We start from the raw sequence: 11,795 nt of genomic DNA on the forward strand, positions 1-11,795 counted from the left end.
TCAGATGGCCAGAAGGAAACCATGGATAGAGTCCTCATAGCTTCTACCACAGGCTGGTTCATGGTAGGTTGTTGTCACATTTGCACATCGTGGCTGGTACAGATAGCATCAGTTCTTTCATGCCAGCAGTTTGCATCAAACCAGTGGTAATCAGAGTGCAAAGTCAGTTTCTATAAAGCTTACAAAATGCTTGCTGAAGACTTCAGCATCATCATCTTTATTTCAACTTGCAGTACATTCAACACAGAATTCTGAATGTTACAGAAAGAGCAGAAGGACCTCGTGAACAAACACCTATCTGTATTCAAAAAGTGCATAAACATGTAGACAGCTACATTCCTGAATGAAAGTGCCAGGCATAGCAATATGCACAGGCTATTAAAAGCCTTCTTTTTTAGCTAGACTAGTAGTAGGATTGGCAGCCAACTATGGCGTGGCAGCATTTGTTTCACTGTTTTGTGAACTGCCATTGCTGCTCATGCACTGTTACAAGCCCTTGTTCACAGTTACACCCAATTTCCTTAACACTTTTCAGTGCTCATGTACACACTTGCTTCCACTCGCGCACACTTCTGCTTGCAGTTTTGAGTGCAAGCTTGAATGAGTGTACCAAACTATGACAGAAATGGCATGACATTTCAGAAACGTGAGAAACTTGTCTGCTGTAGTTGCCTATATAAGTAGCTGCCAGAGAGGGTGGTCACAACAATGCACGAGTGTAAGGCTGATTTTAAGATCTATGCATTTGGAGTTAAGGAACTGAAAAGGGATTGCACAACATTGGCACAGGGGGCCAATGGCTACACTTTCACTCCACTTGTTCACATTGCATGGTGGAAGGCTTGCAACCAAATGATTTGCGTAGCAATTATCTTTGCACTACAAAACTGCACATTGCTAGTCATTTCATTTCAGTGCAGCAAATGACCATTTTTCAGTCTTCTTTTTTTTTTAATAGTCTTGTTTACAACGGTACTGGTTTCCTTATTTGGTGCCGAAATTTTTAGATCATTCTTTGACAGCCTGTGCAAAACATGTATTTGCAGTCTGGAATAAATGGGAAAATAAAAAATGCTCCAGGATTCGCTGCAGTCATTCTCATTGGGATGTGGTAACATTAATGGGCTCATTTCTAAACTGAAACGTGTGCATAAAGCACATCATGGCTCGCGGAAAACTCATGTGGAGTTCCATAGCCCACCCACTGTTCGGGCGTTCCAAGGATACATACAAGAGACGTGAGCGGCGTCCCTCCCTCATTGCAGACTAAGTTCGCAAACTTCGCTTCACAAGCTGTTGTCATGTTTTACTTGCAACGTCACACTGCTCACATATGACGGCAAGTTCATGCTGCTGGTTGCTATAGGTGCACACTTGCAACTGCAAACTTGTCCACTGGCGGCTTCAATGAATAAGTCATCAATAATTATTTATTGACAGCTAGTAATATGTACAGTCAGGCCGGAATCAAACGCGAACAGAGCATGTCAAGAAAACAAAATATTTTACATGCCTACTTTCAGCTGTAGTGTACAACTAGCCTGATTCATGTGTCTGGATAAAGGGTCCTCCGAGGTGCATAATCATAAATAGGTTGTAAAGGAATATGTCTCTGCAAAGTAGAAATGTATGAAATATGCGTGTTCGCGTTTCATTCCGGCCTGACTGTACATGTATGTTTTCATACGAGTGGGGCCTCAGAACTTAAGCGGAGTTGCGGAAGGGATCCCATGATTAGACCAGATATTTTGTGTCCGAGCGATACAAAACACTAAGAAAACACACAGAAATAAAAAAATGCAGCTTTTGCATATAATGAACACAAATTTTGGTGAATAATTGGCATTGGTGAAAGAAAGTACACATTGGTTACTAGTACTAAAATATGATGGTTATTGTGGTCCTGAAGTAAAATGAAAGCCTTTTTTTATAAGGTGGTTTTATACAAGTGGAAAGATATTGATGACGTAATGCTATTTGGCAACTTGTTCCATGAATATGTCAGTACAAAAGAAAATAAAAATTGTCTGTAGTTTGTTCTTATGCAGAGTAAAGTCCAAGTTGTGGCAGATGTTGTTTGTAATAAGTACCGTATTTACTCGCATAATAGGCGCACTCGCATAATCGGTGCACCCCCGGTTTGGTCACGAAAAATCAGATTTTTTTTATTTTCGCGCACAATAGGTGCACCCCGAACTTAGCACTGTGATCAATACTGTATTTACACGATTGCAAGCTGACGCTCCCCCCTCTCCCCCCCCCCCCAATCTTTATTTTAACAAAGTTTTTGCTAAACTGACTACTAGTCCTCACTAGAGCTGCTGCCGTCGCAGCTGCTGAAGACCCATAGCACGTACAGCGACATCGCGTGGAACAGCCGCACACAGTTTTCAGGGATGCTCACTTTAAACGTCTGTTTGGAAAGCTTCATCTCAAGCCGGAAACCTTCCCGACTTTGGCCGACGAAAACCTTGGTGATAGGAGTCTCATACAAGAATTTTGGCACGCCGCAGTCGCAACTGCCGCACTTCTCGGCCACGTCGAATTTCCGGCCTGCCGCACGCTTGCCGTGTTTGAGAGCAAACTCCCAGCCGAGTAGCTATTAAGGTGCTTGCCCGTCGTGCTAAAATAGCAATGCTCGGTGGCAGCATGCAAAAGTTCACAGCTATTTATCTTCGCCGATAGCTAGGTTTCAGTCAGATATACGATGTCAGCAGCTAAGCATCAATAACAGAACAAAGATCATCGCGTTCAGATATTACGCTACGAATATTTGTGAACAAAAAAGAAAGTAGGGTTTTGGCCGGGGACTTTTCCCACTGCCCCTTGCGCAGTGCTAATCGATAGCAGGTTCGGTCGTTGACACGGAGGCGCTGTGGGTATCATTCGTAGAATCTTCAGAACGGTCGGTCGGTAACGGGAATATGTTTGGGATTTCATGAACGGAATCATCAGAGTGATTGCAGGTGTAACATTTATTTCCATGAAAAGCTTATTGCAGCAAAGCTTGAAAGTTAGCGGCTGTGATTTGCCAAATTCGGCCAGTTTTTTTTTTAGTGTGACGAGTGGAAAAGAATAATCTTCGCTAAACGTAATTTTTAATCCTCGAGCTTGGAACTTTTAAGCAGTATTTTCTGCTTTTTCTTGAAAGCTGAAAGTTTGACAATAATTGGTCTCCCTTTTTCCGATGCGAAGCCACCGAGTGTGTGTGTGCTCTATCAATCAAAATTTGAGAGGACGGAATTGCCCAGCAAGATGAAAGAACATTGACTGGTTTTTCTTCTGACTGAGCCCAGGACTCTGATTGCGTGTCAGGTATGCCTTAGAATAGAAGGCTATCGCGTCGCTGCCTTTCTTCAAGCTCAGACAGGCGTGTGCGCAGTTGAGCGTTTTCTCTTGAAAGTTGGTCAACTAACTGCTGAAAATGTACTTCCTGCTCGACTACATCAATGGTAACAGTTTTGCGCTCAACGTCCGTTAGTCTTTTCTTCATTTTGATCAAATTTCCTTCCAATTTCAGCGGGGACTTCTCAAGTTCATCAACAGACTTTATAAAATCATTTTGGTCCAGTTGCATTATCGCAGTTCACGTGTTCACAGTTTCTAGTATTGCATACATGTCTTCCAACTGTTTAGACTGGACGTCAGGAAGAGAGTACTGCAGCTGGTGCTTCGTGTTAGGCCCAGGGTTGAGCTCGACGTCCCCGGACAACGCTAGCAGTTGATTTGCAATATCAAACCATTCACTCAACACAGAAAGCAAGACTCCCGGGCGTGGGAACAGCAACAGGCACATGCCATTGGATTTCTTAGCGTACAGGGAAATAATAGGACTAACCTGGATGAAGAAGCAGAGCGGATTAGCTAGCCGCATCCTGGTGCTGTTCTCACGCCTACTAAGGGCGCCGGGGTCCTGCCAGCTCTTTATATAGGCAGCATGTGATGTAGCTGTTGATCTGGATCTTTCATGTGATAAGAAAAAAGGCGATGAAAATGTGCCTGTCTTGCGGCCATGAGGAATCAAACGTGTCGTTGCAGTGGCAGAACAGCTTACTGATGTCACGGATAGATGGCGATGGTGGCGCAGCGCTGAACAGAGCCCATGACGTAACCTGGATGAAGAGGCAGAGCGGATTAGCTAGCCGCATCCTTGTGCTGTTCTCACGGCCACTCACGTCGTTAAGCTGCTTTATATGTGCAACCGGAGACGTAGCTTTGGTAGTGGGTATACACGTGCTTAAGCCATCCACAAAGAAAAAAAAAAGGAAATAAATGAAAATAGAGTAAAGAAAGCAAAACGGGCTTGGGGGGGGGGGGGGTGCGCCATAAAGGCGAGAGGCCAGCTCAGCGTAGGATAATGTGCTGTTTATCTTCAGCCTAGTGGCGCCTTCTAGTCATTAGAAAGGGAACCATTTTTATCAACAAACCGAGGCTGGGGCAAGGAGCAGCAGAACCATTGCTCGAAAAAGAAGGCTAATTTTTTGCACATCGAGGCACCCCATACGTATCTAGAGAGTATGTATTAGTCTGATTTGGAATATATCGTTTGTCCATGTGCTCTTTAAATCACGCTGCCCCATGTGCTACTATATTATGCTGGTGCCATATTCTGCAGCATGAGAACGTCGCCTCTGCCCTCATTGCAGCCTTAGTAGTGCAGGAAGGAGCTCTTGAGATGGAGTAAAGAGTCGCTGTCAGCATTCTGTCAGACAAGCGTGCTTTATTGTTAGCTGGGGTGAGTGGGGAGAGAAAATTAGAGGTGTAGAAGTGCCAGCAATTAAAAGTGCAACTGAACAGGTTTTAGTCTTCCGCGAGCTTAAAGAGATGGAATGTGTGAAACCTGCAGGTAAAGAATGGGAAGTCTATGTGCTAGTATTTGAAATGGTGGCATAAGCGCTTAATGAAGCTGCGTAGGCATTCTTGTTCCTCCGCAGTGCACACCTCAGGGAAGGGACGCAGTGATGACGTGATGTACGATGGCAATAAGTTTGTAGCGAATAGCAAAGGAAGAAAACCAAAGCCACCAAAGGTAAATCCCACGAAGCGTTGTCTGGCGGCTTTGGACGACCCATGGCAGCATGCGTCCACTCTAATGTGTACGAAGGCGGCCGAAGTTTAAAATTTCGACAACCATGACGTCTTCGCATGTTTTTCCACTCATCTCTGACGCAGTGGAGAGGAGCCTGAACAGCGTCGCTGTTTTCATCGGAGATTACGTCTCCATTATAAATGGGCATAACTACAATGCATGCTTCATCTAGAAGCTTCGCTGAGTCACTCAGATTCTCGAAAAACCATTTCAGCTTTTATTTAAGGGCGTCTTTCGGTTGATAAATGTTGACACGACTGCTTATCCTTCGAAGGCTTATCCTGGGTGGTGTAATCAGAACTCTACAGTGGGATACAACTACAGAACACCGCGGCGAATGCTCCTCAAAGTCGAAATCAAGAGGAAGAAGTGGGCTTGGGCAGGGCATGTAATGCAAAGGCAGGATAACCGGTGATCCTTAAGGGCAACGGAGTGGATTCCATGAGAAGGAAAGCGCAGCAAGGAGCGGCAGAATGTTAGGTGGGCGGAGGAGATTATGAAATTTGCGGGGATATGTTGGCCCCAGCTGGCAAAGGACAGGGTTAATTGTAGAGACATGGGAGAGGCCTTTGCCCTGCAGTGAGAATAGTCAGGCTGCTGATTATGATCATGAGATTTATATCGGCGTTTATAGGGGTGTCCCATGGGAGATGGAAGTGAAGTGAAAAAGTGCCCATGTGTTGTGAGATATCTCGGCACGCTAAAGGGGCACTAAAACAGAATCCTCATAGTATAGCAAATACGCAAGTTTACCAAAATTATGGCTCTGGTAAGCCAGAAAACTGCGTAAATTTGCAGTACATTTGGCGCCGCCGCTCGCGGATTCGGGCAGGTGCTCCTGGTGGCGGAAATTCTTCAGTGGCCAAGATTAGCTCAATGGTTTGTTGTGAAACACTATCTTGCCGTCAATGGCCAAGCAGCCTGGAAATATGAGGAAAGAAATCACGTTAGGAAGTGGCACATCTGATTGACAAGAGAGGTCTGAAGAACACGTTGTAAAAATGACGCAAACTTCATCTGGGTTCGGCGTATATGGAGAATTTAATTTGCGATTTACTCAGCAACGCAGCCACGTTTCACAGCATAAAAAAAAAAAACTGGTGGTGTTCCTGAGCAGTAATTCATACGCATAGCAGAGAATCTTGCTTAGCTCGTTATTTCCCTCTAGGGTCCCATAGTTGACTAATAGTGCCGCGTCCTGGCTGTCTTGACACAGTATCAGGGTATCGTTAAAGCACTAAAAAAGAAGGCAATCCGAGAGCGTTTAGCGCACTCACATGGTTGCTCTCCCACAACCTGTGTCGTCAGTCCATTCCCAGTGACAAGAAATGTGAGAGTATAGCACTTCTTTGGTAGCACCGTGAAGTAGTACCCATGTGCACTCGCAATGAAGATGTGAAGTAGCAACCAAACTTATCTTCGCCCAGTCTTTGCATGCAGCCTGGAATAGGTGAGGTAATTCTGAGTAAGGATTTACTCGGGGTACTGTTGAATAAAATCTGGCAAAATTGGCCCTAGACGCTAGGAAATAAAATCTATCCGTCGAAGTCGTGTTCCTCTAATGACTCTTTGGCTTATGTCGGCTACCACTGTGACGAACATTTAGCCTTTATTAGCGCGAAATGTACTTTAATGAAGCAACTGGTCCTTCATAGCAGTGGTTACAGACATTTATTTTTTGGCCAATATTTTACTGCGAACGCTGTTATTGGAACCTTTCCCACAGATGTTGATGGGCTTCAAGTAAACCGTCAACATCTGGTCATTTGAGCGCCACGTGACAGGTAATGTGGTGCTCCCAACACTTTACTTAAGGGCTCAGGAATTACCAAAAGTACAGCGAGCAGCATATCTACAGTTTTCGCGAAGCATGGTGCTAATGAGGGCGCATATTTTCGTTCTAGATTTATTGTTGCCTCTAGCTGGTAACTTTGGTTTGGTTTGGTTTATGGGGTTTAACGTCCCGAAGCAACTCAGGCTATGAGGGACGCTGTAGTGAAGGACTTCGGAAATTTCGACCACTGGACCTCTCTTGAGAACATGGACCTCTGTAATTTTGCCTCCATAGAAATTCCATCGCCACGGCCAGGATCGCGTCTTCGGGGTCAGCAGCCGAGCGCCATAACCACTTAGCCACCGCGGCGGACTAGCTGATAACTTTGTTCTGTCAGTGTAGTCAGCAGTGCAAATTCCTGGAGAATCGGGATGGGGCTAAATTTTGGTCTGGTCGTGATGGTGCGCATTGCTTTCCTATTTATTGTTTCTAACTCTGCCAACTTCCTCCTCGCCAGTCGTTGGAACTGGGCCTGATATAGTATTCTGGCCTGAATCGCCAATTGTACAAGACGTCATGCCATCTCCGTTCGGGCCCTTTCGCCCGTAAACGAAATGCATTTGGTCAGACCATCCTAGAATGCCTTGGCATATTTTTAAACCCTCGCTAAATTTAGCTGGGACACCATGTATATATTGTCGGCTTTTGTTGTTTTCCTTTAATAGTGCCCCCCCCCCCTCCCCAACCCTCCCTTTTTTTTTTCCAGATAGGCTAAGTGTCTTGGAGTATTTGAAGACTTTAAAGTTCCAGTGTGTAGCATGAAATATTTTAAAGTCTGTTCACACGCCCAGTAGTAAGAAGCTAGGCTGGGCTGAGTGAGCCGTAAATCGGAAGGCGAATGTTGGATAATTAGCCAGAGATGATTTTGCCAAAGGCTGCTTGTAGAAATAAGAATCCGATCGAGCACACACGGGTGGTACATTAGGAAAAATGGGTGAGGTTCGAATTATATAGGAAAACACCCCAGTCAAAAAAAACCATTGGAACCAATTGGACATTCCAGTTGGAACTAAATGGACATTCCCATTGCTTCCAATTGGATTTCCCTTTTGGTTCCAGTTGTGTTTTAGCTCCCGACCAATTGGATCCAACTGGACTAGCCAATTGGACCCATTAGGCCAGGCAGTTATTTGACCCAGAAAATATTCACAAAATATGTTACGTTCATTGAGAAAGGTAGCTAAATGTTTGAATAATATGCTCTAGGATCTTGGATGAATATTTCTACAACTTAACACATTGTAATGTGCAAAAGGAAAACTGATTTATGAGGACTGCAGGGAGACACTCTGCCTAGTGCCAGTCAACATTTTTCTACGGAATTGAAATTAACATGCTTTTATGGAAATCAAAGCCAACAGACACACATGCATCACACACAAGCAACACTGCACATTCAGGCACTAGTAGCATACATTAGCTCAGTATGTACATCCAGAGAACACACTTCTGCTCCAACTGATATACCCAATTTATTAGGCTCTCATGCTGGGGCCGGTGGCGCTTGCCCACTGAGCGCAGATATTTAATTTAATTTCAGCTCCAGTGGTGGTGTAGCTGATGAGTACAATTTATTAGGCTAAGCTGCTGATAGCTCTTATTGTAAGTACCATATTAGTTCTACCTTTGTTGTCAAACATGCAAACAATCATTGGATAAATTGGGTGCAGTTGGGCGGACCAATTGGCTCACCAATTGGAAACCCAAATGGTCCAATTGGATAGCCCATTTGGACCATCCAATTGGAAACTGAACTCGTCCAATTGGAACCCATTGGAAATCCAATTGGTTCCAATGGTTTTTTTTTATGCGAAGCATACTACTTTAGCTACCACTTCAGCCCTTCACCGTGGTTATGCGCCTCCAAATCACGTGATACATGACGTCACACCACGTGATACGATGACAGTAGAGAAACGGGGGCCCACCTCGCACCGTCGCTGTGGTTGTGCGCCTCCAAATCACGTGATACATGACGTCACATCACGTGGCACGATGACGTCACGACAGTGGAGAAACGGGGGCCCACCTCGCACCGTCGCTGTGGTTGTGTGCCTCCAAATTACGCGACACGATGATGCTTCGCATTCTCCAGGCTTAACCAAGTTAAGCCTCAGCCATTTTTTTTTTACTGGGACTGCAAATAGTAAAAATACTAGCTCTGAAACCCATGCGATTTCATTACATTTCTAATGGCGGAAAAAAACCTTGGTCGGTAACAAGCATAGAGCGCTTAGTGGCCGTTTTATGCAGAGAAAAGTAGCTGTGTCTATCATCTATGAACACTATAGGTTTAATGTGCGTACACCCTATCTGCGTTTCGGGCAAAGCAGCCATATTTCAAAAAATTACTTCTCGTTTGGAACGGATCTGTTATGAATGTACAGGGACGGGGCATTTTTAATAAATGGCTCACCAGTCTGAAAATTTGGCATTGACCGACCGTCTACGAGAAATGGACCGAAAACCCCGTGTGTCCCCTTGGCGTCATCGGCGGTGCCTTCATCTTCAGAAAAGAAGCAGAAACAAAATTTCTTCCGAAGTGGGTTTCCAACCCAGGCCAGCGCGAACAGGTCCGATTCTCGGGCCATTTCATAAGAGCACTACGATATCACAGCAGCACAACACCCCGCGCGCTAAACTGTCAGTCTCTCGCGCTGGATGCTAGACGCGAGGCTGTGACGGCAGGGAATTCCATGAGGGCGTGGCTTTTGTTCACTATATACGTATGCCATCTTTCATCCAGTAAAGTTCAGTTGTGAGTTTGCCGCGTCCTGTCCACAATTCTGCTGGGGGATCGGCCAGGAATCTCGCGCTGGGTTTGTGTATCGTTTTCATGAACTTTCATTTGGGCGGTGCGAACCGATCAGCTTCACTGTCCACCGTGCTACAGTATAGTATGCCACCGCCACACCCGAACACCTCAAGTGCATGCTTTCGTATTCGAAGCACATAAGTAGTCTTAAATGCTCTCTCTAATTTTTTTTTTCGAAAAGCATTACAGAGTGTCGAGGTATGGGGCAGCCAAAATGCCGGAAAAACAGAACACTTATAGGACCGACTATTCTTGGGCTAACCCAGCCTTGCTTCTCAAAAAGCGCTGGGGAGAGAACCAAAATGTCAGACCCAAAAATTTCTCCGCAAGACTGCAACATGGTCTTGAGAAGCGGATGAAAGACGTAAAAGTATAGGGACCTCCTTGGCATCCACCACTGTTCCTTTATATATATATATATATATATATATATATATATATATATATATATATATATATATATATATATATATATATATATATATATATATATATATATAATTATTATTATTATTTATAATTATGATTATTATTTGTTTTTTTATTTTTATTTTTTCATCCTCTCCGTGCCCTTCTTGTGGTAGACTTAGACTCCCCCGGTGTTCCTCTCCCGTGTGCTTTCCTTTTGCCTTTACTATAGTGCCTAGAATATATTCTAGGCACTATACCTTTACTACGTACAGGTGAATACCAACCTTTACCTCCCGATTCTTGGCGGATCCTCCAGAGTGGATATGTGCCTGTTGTGTCCCCTTATTGCTTTTGTGTGTGTGCGCCCCCGCATCCTCCTCCTAACGACCACTCGCATCCTCCTCCTAACGACCACTTGCCCCTCGTCGCACGCTGTCGCCAGATGCCCCCCCATGGTGCGCCCCCGCATCCTCCTCCTGTTTTGGGAAGCCACTCCCTCCCGTGGACGCTTCTCCGCTCCCTCCTTTCTTCGGGCGGCCAGTTCGGCTCCTGCCTCGGTCGACGCTGGTCGCACCCTCATCGGCTTTAAATAAACGAAGTCTTAAAGTACCGTGTGCGTCTTTCGCTGCATTCAACACAGCGACCGGACACGACAGATAGCAAACCGTAGTTTTCCTGTACTTACGGACATGAGGTTCATATAGTTAATATACCCACTGACGTACCCTTAGTGGAGGTTAGTGTTGTGCATTTTGACCGTTATAGCTACGATTCCATACGCCATAAGTTATAACTTACAACGCTGTACTGCAGCGCCGCCGCTAGCGGTTCATTGTTCCACATGATGAAATATTTTGCACGAGTATTCGCACAAGTAGACAATACTCGTAAAAAATATTCGATGCGCATTAGATTCGGTAGCAAAGCTATAATACTCGTGTTAAATTCCGTTTTGAAAACTATACTATTCGCAAAACACTAGTTTTTAAGCATGCTGCATACAAATATATATATGCACCCTAAAGTAGCCTTACAGCCGCCGCACCTGAACTACCTGAACCGAAGTCGCTGGCTCTAGGTTCTTCTGGAATGAAACGTGCTCGAGAGCTCCAGAAGCAGCGCCACGCAACGCATGTCGCTGCTGCGCTGTTTTCACGGGCAGAGAGAGGACAGGCCGCCTCGTTTCGGAGAAACCCTTGTCTTGTTTTCGCTAAAGCAAGACATCGAATGCGAAGCACGCATGTATGCCTTCAGCTGCTTGTTAGCGGCATCTGTCACTGCGACTCCGTCATCGCTGACTTCGGGCTTTCGTTGTTTACTCTCGAAAGCTAGCTGAGAGAACCGTGGCTGAGAGGGGAAACCTTTTGCGGTATTTGACGGTATACACTCGTATATTTGTGTGCACATGAGTACAGGACATATTCCTTGTAGATCGCAAGAGAATTTGAAAATACAGCTTGCTCTCGGGGGCTCCGCCGTTAATGGATACAGTTCTTAATGTATGCAAGCCGTCTTAATGCATTCATCAATGACAGTAAAGAGAGACAGAACGAAGATAATGATTGCAAGCGACGTCATTGCGCATGCGGGTACCGATATCGTCCAGTGGCACGCAGCTGCTGGACATGCAATATTCATGTTAACGT

At 45.1% G+C, this 11,795-nt stretch overlaps 1 pseudogene; it reads right to left on the minus strand.

Moving 5' to 3' along the window:
- Positions 1 to 2,318: 2,318 nt before the first annotated feature.
- LOC149352192 (uncharacterized) lies at positions 2,319 to 4,238 on the minus strand (annotated as a pseudogene).
- Between the last annotated feature and the right edge of the window lie 7,557 nt (positions 4,239 to 11,795).

Source organism: Amblyomma mixtum, chromosome 3 (genome assembly GCF_055824585.1).
Source record: "Amblyomma mixtum isolate Tamu chromosome 3, ASM5582458v1, whole genome shotgun sequence".
Classification (NCBI taxonomy): domain Eukaryota; kingdom Metazoa; phylum Arthropoda; class Arachnida; order Ixodida; family Ixodidae; genus Amblyomma; species Amblyomma mixtum.